Below are 14,402 nucleotides of genomic sequence, written 5' to 3' on the forward strand. Positions count from 1 at the left end.
GAATCCCTCATAGTCAGAACTGTGTCCTCCACACCCACGTATACTTGGATCCCATTTGAGAAAAGGGCAAAGAAATTTTTCCCTCAATTAAGAACCAGAATACGGGTTTTTCAAGATGGCGGACTATAGGGCGGCTGCATTTCATGTTGCTCCAGGACACAGGATTCAAAAGAGGAAATACTGAGAGACTTGGGGCCAACTCAAAGCTGCCAGGTGAGTCTCTCCCGTTGGGGAGGCGTCCTGGATGGGGCGGAAGTCCCGGAATGCAGGGAACTTTGTGAAGTAGAGTTGCTCAGCAAGACGTCCCTCCCCCCCACTGGAGCGGTAAACACGAACCACTGGGATCATTGTAGAGGAGGCGGCTCAGCACAGCGCTTGGACTCAGAGCAACCACTGGGGCTCCGGGCGGCTGCCTGAGGAGGAGCTGTGTGGAGAGCTGTTTGGACTCAGAGCGATCGCTTCTGAACGCCGGGGGGTTGCCCAGAGGAAGAGGAGAAGCGCGGCGGGTCGCTTGGTCTAGGAGTGACTGCATCAGAGCTACAGGCAGTTGCCAGAGGAGGAGCTGGGTGGCGAGCTGTTTGGACACAGAACGACCGCTTCTGAACACCAGGGGGTTGCCCGGAGGAAGAGGAGAAGCACAGAGGGTCGCTTGGTCTAGGAGTGACTGCATCAGAGCCACAGTGGGTTGCCAGAGGAGGAGGCGAGTCGTGAGTTGTTTGGACTCAAAGCGACCACTCCTGAAAACCGGTGGCCTGCCTGGAGGAGGAGCGCGGTGGGTCACTTGGTCTCCAAGCAACCACTCCTGGACACCCAGGGGGCTACCCCAAGGAGGAGGAGGAACAGGGCGGGTCACTTGGACTCGGAGAGACTGCCTAGGGCTACGGGCGGTTGGTGGGAGGAGGGGACGTGAAGTGAGTTGCTTGGACTTCTAGTGACTACGTTGGAACACCTGGCTGCTGTCTGGAGGAAGAGGTGTGTGGCGGGTCTCTGGGACTTGGAGCTATTGTACGGGGTTCCAGGTGGCAGCTCAGAGGAGGGGCCGTATAGCCAGGCGATTAGGTGCAGAGCAGGGTCCCAGGACCTAGGCGGCTTCTTGGTGGAAGAGATGCACAGAGACATGCCTAGGGGCGGAGCGAAGTTTCCAGGACTGCGGGCAGATTCTCTGAGGAGAGGCAGCCTAAGGAACCTCGTCTGGGAAGGGTGAGGCTCCCAGGCCCGGATGTAGGTCCGAGCCCCTGGGAATGTTGCAGAGGAAGACAGTCCAGCTCAGGCGGTAGTTGTAGACCGAGGGGAACCTCTAGGAGGGGAACTGACCAGCAACACCTGCCCACCGGGTGAGTCTTCCGCACCGGGGAGGAGGTTTTCCCACAAGGACGGTAAAACCAGAGACACAGGCACAAACAGGCCTTGCCTCAGCCTGAAGCCTAGTTCACCTTTGGATGACCACTGGTCAACAAGTGGAGGCACCTCTGCCCACTATCAGGGAATATACCCCACCTGAGAGTCACCAACCCTAGAGAGGCAGCTTCCTTATGGAGCACCGCATTATCAACTTCCTCCAAGACTGCAGGCTACTGAAGGATAAGAGGGGATATACTAGCAATCTTCAGGGACATTATAAGTCAATAGAGGAAATCTGCAATATCTTAAAGACCCAATGATTCCTGAACAATATGAGAAAACAAGGGAAGAAAATGCTCCAAACAAATCTAGATGTTACATCAATAAAATCCAACAAGACCATGGCAGAAGAAATGACAGAAAGGGAATTCAGAATGTACATAATTAAAATGATCAGGGAAGCAAATGATGAGATGAAAGAGCAAATGCAGGCATTGAATGATGAGATGAAAGAGCAAATGCAGGCATTGAATAATAGCACCAATCAACAGTCAAAAGAGCAAATACAGGAAGCAAAAGATCATTTCAATAAAGAGTTAGAGATAATAAAAACAAACCAAACAGAAATCCTTGAAATGAAGGAAACAATAAACCAAATTAAGAACTCCATAGAAAGCATAACCAATAGGATAGAACACCTGGAAGACAGAACCTCAGATATTGAAGACAAAATATTTAACCTTGAAAACAAAGTTGAACAAACAGAGAAGATGGTAAGAAATCATGAACAGAATCTCCAAGAACTATGGGATATCATGAAAAGGCCAAATTTGAGAATTATTGGGACTGAGGAAGGATTAGAGAAACAAACTAAAGGAATGAACAATCTATTCAATGAAATAATATCAGAAAATTTCCCAAATCTGAAGAATGAAATGGAAAATCAAGTTCAAGAGGCTTATAGGACTCCAAATACACAAAATGACATGAGACCCACACCAAGGCACATTATAATGAAAATACCTAACATACAAAATAAAGACAGAATTTTAAAGGCTGTGAGAGAAAAGAACCAAATTACATTCAGGGGGAAACCAATACGGATATCAGCAGATTTATCAATACAGACCCTAAAAGCTACAAGGGCCTGGAACAACATTTTTCAAGCTCTGAAAGAAAATGGATGCCAACCAAGAATCTTATATCCAGCAAAACTTACCTTCAAATTTGACGATGAAATAAAATCATTCCGTGATAAACAAAAGCTAAAAGAATTTACAAAAAGAAAGCCAGCATTACAGAACATTCTCAGCAAAATATTCCATGAGGAAGAGATAAAAAACAAAGAAGTAAATCAGCAAAGGGAGGAATTATCCTAAAGGAACTGCCAAGTAAAGGAGGAACCAAATTGTGTCAAAAAAAAAATAAAAAATAAATAAATAAATAAAATTTAAAAAATGAACCAAATGACCGGGTATACAAATCAAATCTCAATAATAACCCTGAATGTTACTGGCCTGAATTCATCAATCAAAAGACATAGACAGGCAGACTGGATTAAAAAGAAAGATCCAACAATATGTTGCCTGCAAGAGACTCACCTCAAAGAAAGAGATATCCACAGACTAAAGGTGAAAGGATGGGGAAAAACATACCATGCACATGGACTCAGCAAAAAGATGAAGTATCCATCCTCATTTCAGATAATGTGGACTTCAAGCCAAAGTTAGTCAGAAGGGATAAAGAAGGACATTTCATACTGCTTAAGGGAACCATAAATCAGCAAGATATAAGAATCATAAACATCTGTGTCCCAAACAGTGACTCATTCATGTAGGTCAAACAAATCTTTCTCAATTTTAGAAACCAAATAGACATAACACAATAATACTAAGTGATTTTAACACGCCTCTTTTACCACTGGACAGATCTTCCAAACAAAAATTGAACAAAGAAACCATAGGTCTCAATAAGACAATCAATAATTTACACTTAACAGACATTTATAGAATATACCATCCAACCAAGATGAATACACTTTCTTCTCAGCAGCACATGGATCCTTCTCTAAAATAGACCATATATTATGCCACAAAGCTAATGTTAGCAAATACAAGAAGATAGAGACACTACCTTGTATTCTATCAGATATAATGGATTGAAGTTAGAAATAAATGAAAGAGTAAAAAACAGAAACTACTCCAACACCTGTACATTAAACAATATGCTATTATATGATGAATGGATAACAGAAGATATTAGGAAGGAAATTAAAAAATTCTTAGAGGTAAATGAGAACAAAGAAACATCATATCAAAATCCCTGGGACACTATGAAAGCAGTACTTAGAGGAAAATTTATATCATGGAGTGCATTTAATAAAAGAAGTAAAACTCAACAAATAAATGACCTAACACTACAGCTCAAAGCCCTAGAAAAAGAAGAGCAGATCAACACCAAAAGTAGTAGAAGATAGGAAATAGTTAAACTCAGAGCTGAAATCAACAAAATTGAAAGAAAAGAAACAATACAAAAAATTGACAAAATAAATAGTTGATTCTTCGAAAAAATAAACAAAATTTATAAATCTTTAGCCACACAAACAGAGAAGACGAGAGAAAACCCAAATCACGAAAATTCAGAATGAACAAGGAAATATCAAAACAGACACGACTGAAATACAAAACATAATTACAAGCTATTTTGAAAATCTATACTCCAACAAAATAGAAAATTTCGAAGACATCAACAGGTTTCTATAGACATATGAATTGCCTAAACTGAACAAGGAGGACATACACAATTTAAATAGACCAATTTCAAGTAATGAAATAGAAGAAGTCATCAAAAGCCTATCAACAAAGAAAAGTCCAGGACCAGATGGGTTCTCAGCCAAGTTCTACAAAACCTTTAAAGAAGAGCTCATTCCAATACTTCTCAAAGTATTCCATAAAATAGAAGAGAAGGGAACCCTTCCAAACTCATTCTACGAAGCCAATATTACCCTGATACCTAAACCAGACAGGGGCACATCAAGGAAAGAAAATTTCAGACCAATATCCTTAATGAACATCGACCAAAAAATTCTCCACAAAATTTTAGCAAATCGCATACAAAAACATATTAAAAAGATAGTGCACCATGATCAAGTGGGTTTCATTCCAGGGATGCAAGGTTGGTTCAACATCAGCAAATCAATAAATGTAATTCACCATATCAATAGACTTAAAGTCAAGAATCACATGATTATTTCAATAGATGAAGAAAAAGCATTTGATAAAATACATCCATATAGGTCTGATTGTAGAAGAACAGGAGGAAGAGGTCAGTGTGCTCTGGCAGGACAGCAAGTTTCCTCATGAGGAGCTCCATTCCCACCACACATGGAGCTTTCTGTCTGCAGCTTCGTTCCAGGATGGGATTAATGGAGGAGCCATGGAACCTGTTCTTGGGGTTCAAGTCATATTTTCTCACAAGAATTGGGGTTTCAACCTTCTATGGTTCCAGAAAGAACTGTGCATAACTCCCATATGTTTCATTCTACAGACCTGGTAATCAATTTTTCAATGTCAAAGATCTCTTTGGATCTCACAATTCTGATTATTTTCCATTATGGTAAACATGGCCACTGTCCCTCGGTGAATCACTGCCACCATATCACACATGTTTTCCTGAGATCTGAAAGTCCCCTTTGTGTTTATTAATTCTAGTTCAATGCTGGCATTTCCCACTTTGGTGTTGAATTCATGGAAATGAACCAACAGAGTTCATATTGAATTCTGAGGTATCCTCATGGATTTCTTCAGCAAATGATATTAATAAAAGTACATGTCCTCGTGCAAAATATGATGTTGGACCTTAATTTTAAACCCTCCCTGCACTCCACTCAAAGTTGAGCAATGACTTAGACATAAAACTGAAGTTTTAGAATGACTCAAATATAATCTAGGGAAATCTCCTTGACTTTAGTCTTGACAGTGAGTTTTGGATTTGATATCTAAAGCAGAAAAAAAATAGAAGAAATTACCCAGTGGCACTATATTTAACTAAATACATACTGCACATAAAGGAACACTCAAATCATTGAAAGCAAGCAATGGGATGGGACCCACATTTGAAACACTGTGACTGGTAAAGTTTTACTGTCCAAAATTTTGGCAAAAATCCCAAGACTAAGCAGGTTATAAATGGGCAAGGGACTTGTAAAATGTTTTCCCAAAAAAGACATGCACATGTCCATAAAGCATATAAGCATCATTGGCCATCAGGAAACTGCAAATCAAGTTCAGAAGACACAGCCTCGCACCCATTAAGACTGGTTCCTAGATAGGTGAGAAGACATAAAAAGTGTAAGGACCTGGATAGTAAAGAGTTTTGTGTATGATAAAGTGACTCCAGATATTATGTGTGCACTGTTGTTGAAATGGATATTCCTTTTAAATTATGACACTTGTAAGGGTATTCCTCAGTGCAATAATGCAAATCACAATCCATTGTAAGTAAAAAGAATGAAATAGGAGGCATTTCACTACTTCAGAACTCAAAATATGCTGTAAAGTTGTAGGAAATCTAAAAGGATTGGTGTCAGGACCTGCACAGTCATAAATTTAGGTAAGTGGACTGGAGAATGAGGTTATGGAGAAAAATAAATGGACACAGAAATAGAGAAAAAACTGGTTCTCCGTGGTTCACTAAAACTCCTGGTGGGGAAAGAGTGACACAGAATAACCTGTGCACATTTGTTATGTAAATGTAATTATAAAAATTTTTATTGTGAGAAAAATCTTTAAAACAAGCAGAACCAAGGTCACAGATATGAGCAGTCCAATTATGATTAACATCTTGTGCCCATAACTTTATACCCCATGGGCAGCTGATGTCTGAACCTCAAAGACAAAAACTGAATAGCCCATGACTGGCACAGAACCTCCTGCTGAATAGTGCATCACCATAGCAACCGCAGTCTTTAATCAACACCTTCACACTGGAAGTTCCCAGGAAAGGTGTTGCCTCTGTCACATGACAGCTCAAGAACCCTAATTCAGTCACCACTCCTGACAGCATGGCATTGGCATAAAACAGACACTTGCACTAATGGAAAAGAATAGGAGTCTACAAGTAGCTCATGCATCTACAGATAACAGATTTCACAAAAAGGTGCTCTGAAGGTTCATTAGATAAAGAAGAGTCTTCTCAATAAAGTGGTCCAGGGAAAACTACATAACCACATGGAGAAGAATGTAACTAGATTCTTGTGTTTCTCAAGCCATAAAATCTCTTAAAATGGATTAAAGAGTTAAATGTAAGAATCAACCAAAGTTATAGAAGAAAACCAGGGAAAAGTTTATGGCATTATTATAGTCAATAATATTTGAACAAATCACCAAAATGTCAGGAAAAACACAAAAAAGGGAGAAATGAGATTATGTTGAAGTATACATACTCTGCACAGGAAAAGAAAAGAATGAACAAGACTGAAGAGACTAACTACCTAGTAGTTAAATGTTTTGGAAAGTCTATGTATCATAGGGAGTATATATTCAGGATATCTGAAAGAAACTTAATCATCCAATAGCAAGATTTGTTGGTGTAACTTAGTTCGAGACCATTTCTTAGTACAGGCAATGCCTTGGGTTGGATGCCAAAAAATGTAAACATTGAAAAAACTCAATAATAAAACACACGAACAAATTCATTAACAGCAAAACCCCATGATTAAAAAGGAGCAGTAAGACTATGATCATCTTTTTCAGAAGACAACTTACAAAGAGTCAACTTCAGTAATTATCAGGGTAATGTAACCCAAAGCCTCAATACCACTAAAAGAGCCACTGTCAAAAAGAAAAAAAGGTTACGAACTCTGGCCAAAAGCCAGAGTCATTGTAAGTGATCATCAAATGAAGTACAGATAAGTCACAGGTAACCCACCATGATGGAGTAGCATCCACCCAAAAAGTAAAATGAAACCCTGTCATTGGCGGCACCTTCACTGAACTGGAGGTGTTATGGAAAGTGGATTACATCAGGCACAAAGAGACAAGCAGCACCAGATCACACTGGTGGAACAGGAAACTGTTAGACTCACTAAAGTCGGGAGCAGATGGTGAACACCAGAGGACTGGGGGAGGTAAGGGTAGGGGGAGAGTGAATAAATGGTACTAAGTTACAGGAATGTAGGAGCAAAGATTTCTGGTGGGCTAGGAGTCAGAGTATGAGCATAGATAATGGTAATGCAGTGTATATTTCAGAAAGCTGGAGGGAGACCCTATCTCTGTTTTCAGGATATATATATTTGAGGTTGTATGTGTGTGTGCTCCCTGATTTTAATATTATTAATTGGTTATATGGACAAAACTCTTCATGGTACCCTATAAGTATGTATAAATCAGTGTCAATTAAATAGTCAAAGACTCCTGAGAAAAAAAGCTGTCAAAAGTAATCAATGTAACTCATATCATTAGTTATATCACCTATTACATTCTGAGATACTGGTATGTACTGCTTTATTTGAAATAGGAGAAATGTCTACGGCCAAACCTCCCTGAATATGCCCAATGTCATCTGAAATGGATTAAATTTGAGGTGACTAAGGTCACCTTGATCTTGTCCACTGAGTCATATGTGGGTCCACAGATAGAACACAGCAGCAGTGGTCACATAAATTAACTGACAGGAGGAAGGACAGAAAATCAACATCTTATTGTGAAAAACCATCATAAAATCTCAGAATGTGTAATAGTCACCATGCAAATATACTCAACATGATGACATACCAGAATGTTGTGCCCTACTTGATCAGCATCTGAAACTGTGAAAAGAGAAGGTTCCTTCTGACCCACATTTACTTAGCAACACTTTTGCTTGTTGGACACCATAAATGTTCTCAGCACCAGGTGATCTGGATGTCTGACATGGGTCTGGAGGAGTTGGTGTTTGTCCCTCTGGGTTTTGGTCTTACATTGAGGTCAGAACTTCTTGCTTTGGCCATTTTCTTCCATTTTGAAATGGGAATGTTCACTTGGTGCTGGGGTGTAGAGGATGCATGTAAAGTGCTTTTGATTTTTACAGGAGCTCACAGGCAAGAAGAGTTCGCCTTCAGTGCCACAGGATATGTTGGATTCTGAGCAGTGCTGTAATGGTTAAGACATGGAGCCCTCGGAGATGGGCTGAATGTTGCATTGTGATATTGGCATGAGATTGGGGACCCAGAGTGGAATACTCTGGAGTGTAATCAGGGCTCATGTCAGGCAATGCAGGGGTGTTCAAAGGTATGGCTGTGAAGACGTGATTGGATCAGGATTGGATCATGAGGCTCTGACCTCCTCAGTGTATTAGTTCACTTGATAGATGACAAATCTGAATGTTCTGCTGCCTGGTAAGTATAGGCAAGTGTTGTGTGACACCTAGAAGTAGGGTCCTAGAGTAGTGACCATGGGACTCTATCTGACCTTGGTTCCTTCTTGCCTTTCTTTGTCTTCTCCCCTGCTGCCATGGGCTGGTATTTCTGCCTAGGAGTCAGCAGATCATGGGGTAAAACTTTGAAACTGTGGGTCAAAATAAACCTTTCCTCCTCTTGGTGTACATGTAGTGCAGCAACTAGGGAGTGAGTTCATTTCAGCACCGTGATCCCCGACCTACTGTGCTAAGTGTGGCCATTACACGGAGCCCAATCCATGAGTGACCTCGCCTATCACAGTACATAACACCTAATTATCTCCTTTCTTCTAATCCAGCTTGATAAGCATCCACACCTCTAGAACTAATGCTGGCTCTCCCAGTGGCTCCTGACGTCATGCAGTGAGAGCTCAAATCTGCAAAGACACTCCTAGAGGGTCACATTGGCTCCTCTGGGGCAACAGCCATGGTTGCATCTGCTGCTGATCTGATTTTGTCAGACAAGACAGTGGATGTCTCTGATTCAGAACTAATATCAGTGTCCTATCTGGAAGGACTCTGCAGATTGACTTGATATTGAGGACCACAAAGGCCACTGCAGACTTATAAGCAGGGACATGACAGTGTCAGTTGGGGCTGGAGTTCAGAGCCATTCAGGATCAGGCATGAAGGATATGCAAGAGACAAACCTGGAAAGCCTCGTCCTCACCACATGGAAGAGAAAGGATAACTGAGCAGAACAGAGGCACTCTGAATGGGGTGATGGTTAAAGACCTTAAAGACCCTGAACAACTGGATTTCCTAGGAGTGTGCACGTGGGTGTGGGGCAGGCTGGCAGGATGAATGGGAGCCCAGGATTTATAAATGGACAATGAGAACAGACAGAATGAAGAAGAAACATGGTGGCAATCCAGGTTTGGGCAGCTGTGGGTTGCAGGCATCTATGATGAGGTGGAGCATAGGCGTGGTGTCAGGGGTTGAAAGAAGATCAGTTGTGCTTGTTTGAATCATGGACAAAAACTTGGTTGAAAACTTAAAACTTTGAATACTAGTCCTCAAGATGGCATTTTTTTTTCAAAAAAATTTATTAGTTAAAAAACACACAAAGGGTGCTGTTATAGTTTAGATGTGAGATGTTCTACCAAAACTCACATGTGAGCCAAGGCAAGAAAGTTCTGAGTTGAATTGCCTGGACTGGGAGAGCCTTGAGCTAGTCAGGGTGTGATTTCCAGATCTGGAGTCACTGGTGGCGATGGTAGGCAGGGGGTATGGTTGGAGGTGGTGGTGGTGTTGCTTTGTTCTTGTCAAAGGGAACTCTTTCTCTCTTGGTTCATGTGCAATGTCCTCAGCTACTATCCTGCACCACACTTGTCTGTCCTAGACCTCTGTTACCCTTGAGGTTGGAGTTGGCCATCATCAGAATTAGAGCTGAAACTCTGAGCCTCCTCTAAAACTGTTCTTGTCAGGCCTTTGGTTACAGCAGAGGAAAAACTGACTACAATGAGTGACACAGAAAAATAAATAAAACAGTTATTTAAATAAAATTATCACGATTATGTATACTCTGATCATTACCCATTAGAAAATGGGTAGTATGAAATGCTTTCTGAAGATAAAGATAATAATTTCTGGTTTTTTTCCTCAATGATGTGAGCTACAGACAAATGCTTCTACCTACAAAGTTAGAAATGGTTCTGAACCTGGTCAAGAGAAAAATCTTCATGTCCCTAATAGGACTTGGCATTACTGGGAACATCATTGTTCTTGTGAATTACATTTACTTATTTAGAGGTATTGAGAAGAAACCAATACACCTTATTCTCATCCACTTAGCTTTTACAAATATCCTAATGCTTTTTACCAAAGGAACACCAAGGACAATAGCTAGCTTTGGTTTGCAAAATCTCCTAGGTAAGGTAGACTGTAAGATTGCAGTTTACCTGGAGAGGGTGGACCAGGGCCTGTCTATCTGCACCACCAGTCTCCTCACAGTGGTCCAGGCCATCACCATCAGCACCAGAGCCTCCAGGTGGAGAAGGTTGCAGCCCAGGTCTGCTTGGCACATCCTTCCATTGTTGTTCTTCTTCTGGATACTCAATGCCTTGTTAAGCATTTATCTACCATTTTATATCAAAAAGGGAACAACATGAACACATCAGAATTTAATAAAAATGACAACTTTGTTATTTTTAACCAGACAACTGTATAATCAGATGGATTTTTCTTGCTCTCATGGTCCTACGAGATGCTGTGTTCCAGGGTGCAATGGGCGTGGCCAGTGGCCACATGGTGTTTCTCCTCCACAAGCACCACCAGCATGTCCTCTACCTGCAGACCTCCAAGCTCCTCTACAGAACTCCCCCTGAGATGAAGGCTGCTCAAAGGTTCTCCTTCTGATGCTCTGTTTTCTCATCTTCTATTGGACAGATTGTTTTATTTCTTTATGTTCATTTTTGTCCTTATTGAAGGATTCCATATCTTTAAGTCCCCAAGAATTTCTAACTCTTTTTTTTTTAATTGTAAACAAATGGGATACATGATGTTTCTCTGTTTGTACATGGTGTAAAGGCATACCATTTGTGTAATCAAAAATTTACATAGGGTAATGTTGTTTGATTCATTCTGCTATCTTTTCCCCTCCCCCTGACCCCTCCCACCCCTCTTTTCCCTCTATACAGTCCTTCCTTCCTCTATTCTTGCCCCGCTCCCTAACCCTAACTCTAACCCTAACACTAACCCCTCCCACCCCCCATTATGTGTCATCATCCACTTATTAGCGATATCCTTCATCCTTTGGTTTTTTGAGATTGGCTTATCTCACTTAGCATGATATTCTCCAATTTCATCCATTTGCCTGCAAATGCCATAATTTTATCATTCTTCATGACTGAGTAATAAGAATTTCTAACTCTTGATTAATGTGACTCTTAGCCCATTTGCTGATTCACAGAGATGGACATCTGGCTGAATGTTGTCATGCTCAGTAAGAAAGAAAGACATTGAGAAATTATCCATTTCATTGATCCTTTCATTATATTTGAAATCATGTTAGTTGTGTTGCTGCCTGTGATGCAAAATCCAGTAAAAGCAGGGAAGTCACACACAGGTGCATTCTTACACCTTAATGCTGCTGACAGTCCTGAGTGGACAGAGGTGTTTGGGAGCTAGGAAGACCCAGACCCATTCCCATTCTCCTTCCTGTCACCCTTCAGGAAGCAGCTGATGTTCTCATGCATGTGAGATGGCTCTTTCACACCACCACATCTGCTAGTAATATGCAGAAGAACAATTTAGAAATTATATCAAAATTACTTATGTGTTCACCTCTTGACCCAAGAAGTTCAGTTCTAGGGCCTGATCTTACAGATATACGTGCTCACATAAGATATACAGAATGAAAAGTATTTTAGACTGCAGTTTTATTTTATAAACAAACTTAAATATTCAATAAGTTGGCCATCATAGCTGTTAAAGATAATTATAAATTTTCATCCTTCAAGCGAATATCATTGAACTTGTTAAAAAATGGGTGGGTTCAAACTTGGTTCATATGTATTGAAATGTAAGGTGCATTATAATTAAACAGCATGCACACCAACAGTGCTTTATAAGGGAATCCAAAATGTTTAATTTGATTTTGTCTAAGTATGAACAGTTGCATGTCACAAAAGAAACCTACAGAGTAGTTGTACCAAGAGTTGGTTTTTTTTCTTTTAATATATTCTGATTTTCTGATCTTTTTAATACATTTTTAAATAATTGCAAAAAATAATGTCAAAATAATTTCTGACTTCTTTAAACACATTGCTTCTTATTGAGTTTACATTGACCAGTGCTTTTGATCTTACCTAATTTTAAGGTACACAATGTATTCTGGTTCTTAATTGAGGGAAAAACTACTTTGACCTTTTCTCAAAAGGGATCCAAGTATTCATGGGTGTGGAGAGCACAGTTCTGACTATGAGGGATTCCATGGGTCACTGAACCATCTACGATGCCACTGTGCTTACTGCACATACTCACTGACAAAGCATCAGACCCATGAGACACAGATGTGCTCCAGATGAAGCACGGCCTCTGTGTCTCCTGGTGGCCCTGACTTTGGGTGTCTTACTTCACTCCTGGACAGTGGTGAATGCCTGCTCTTTCCAGTTGTTACCACATAAGCAAAGATTTTAAGTAACTTGGTAACATTATTATGTCAAACTCTAATATGTTGGAGTTTATCGTCCTTGCTTGGAGACCAGGAGGGTACTCCTGATCTTAGTTCCACTGCTCTCCTGTGATGGCCCCTTTCTATTATCTAGCAGAGAGAACAAGACCAAGTGCACAGTACCTAAAACATCCTGGGTTCTGTGCTCAAAGGGAAGGATGTGAATCCTGGCAGTGTGAACATGGATGACATTTACAGGTGTCCTCATGAAGGTGACGGCATGTGTCATGACAAGATATTCAGATGAATAAGAGGGAGTTTTGGAACTACAGGCAGAATTTAACCAGGGTTTCCTGGGACTTTGTTTTCCTAAGTGTGTTGTTCTCTCTCTCTCCAAGAAGTTGAAACTGAGTTGAGAAAGCTTAAGTACATTTTTAATCATCATCAAACATTAAAAAGAGAAACACATAATTAAGGTCATTGCTCTTATAATGGGGAGGCAGATAGGAAGCAGAACTGGAAACCATTCAGAACACTTTACATGGACAGAGAGTGCAGTCAGTCCCCAGGCCTTGGACCCTTGCCCCAGGCTCGTGGGTGAGCTATGTTTGGGGACAGGCCTTGGCATCTGCCTTGTGGACCCAGAAGCTCCTATGCAATTGCCCACCCACTCGCCTGGTTATGATGAACTGCAAGCCTCTTCCTTGGTTGAATGACTTGCCTGCGGCAACCTATTGATCCCAGGCTGGGGGCTGTCAGGCAGTCTTGATCATCCCTGGTACCTTTGGGTGGCAAGAAGAAGGGAAGTTGACAATTGCCATGAGTCTGGCAAGGGCATCAAGACCCTGAAGGCATGTGACCATGGAAGGTTTGAGCTTCCTTGGACAGTCCAGTCATAGACCAGGGCTGTGTGACCATGGCCAGCATGTCAGACAGTAGATGAAGGCCAGCCATCCTTGAAGGTGGCCAAGCCCAAGGCAACAACTGGATGGGCAGAGCTGGGTGGGTGCCATACTGTAGAGAATGAGGAGTGTGCCTGATGGCTGTAGAGGTCAACTCTCAGAGGCTCCTGGCTGTTGGACAGGTTGGTGTTCAATGCCAATGGACTGCTCTCCACTCACCAACATCTTAGAGCTCTGCCACAGCTGGACATTCTGGTGTGAAGAAGGTACTGAGGTCTGAGAGTCAGAATGTACCGCCTGTGAAGGACCATGTGCTGTCAACATCAGAAATGTCTCCTGCAAGTGACTGCGGAATGGGGTTGATGGACTTCTCCAGGAGGTGGGTCCAGGTGCGCTAAGTGGTGGGAGGACATGGAGACTGATGTGGAAGGAGGAGGTCCTGTGCTGACTGGTTTATGCAAGAGGCATTTTCCTATTATGATTGTTGTTTGTGTGTGCATTTTATTCCTGATTACTGTCTCTAGAGTTGAGGATGCTAAGGAATCTTTGGAATGATCTAGACTTTCTAGATGTTCTAAAGTGCCTGGTATATGTTAAAAGTAGAAGTTCTG

At 41.4% G+C, this 14,402-nt stretch overlaps 1 pseudogene; it reads left to right on the top strand.

The window, feature by feature from the left end:
* Positions 1-10,424: 10,424 nt before the first annotated feature.
* On the top strand, positions 10,425-13,929 carry LOC124989420 (putative vomeronasal receptor-like protein 4; annotated as a pseudogene).
* Positions 13,930-14,402: the final 473 nt, after the last annotated feature.

Source organism: Sciurus carolinensis, chromosome 7 (genome assembly GCF_902686445.1).
Source record: "Sciurus carolinensis chromosome 7, mSciCar1.2, whole genome shotgun sequence".
In the NCBI taxonomy this organism is placed as follows: domain Eukaryota; kingdom Metazoa; phylum Chordata; class Mammalia; order Rodentia; family Sciuridae; genus Sciurus; species Sciurus carolinensis.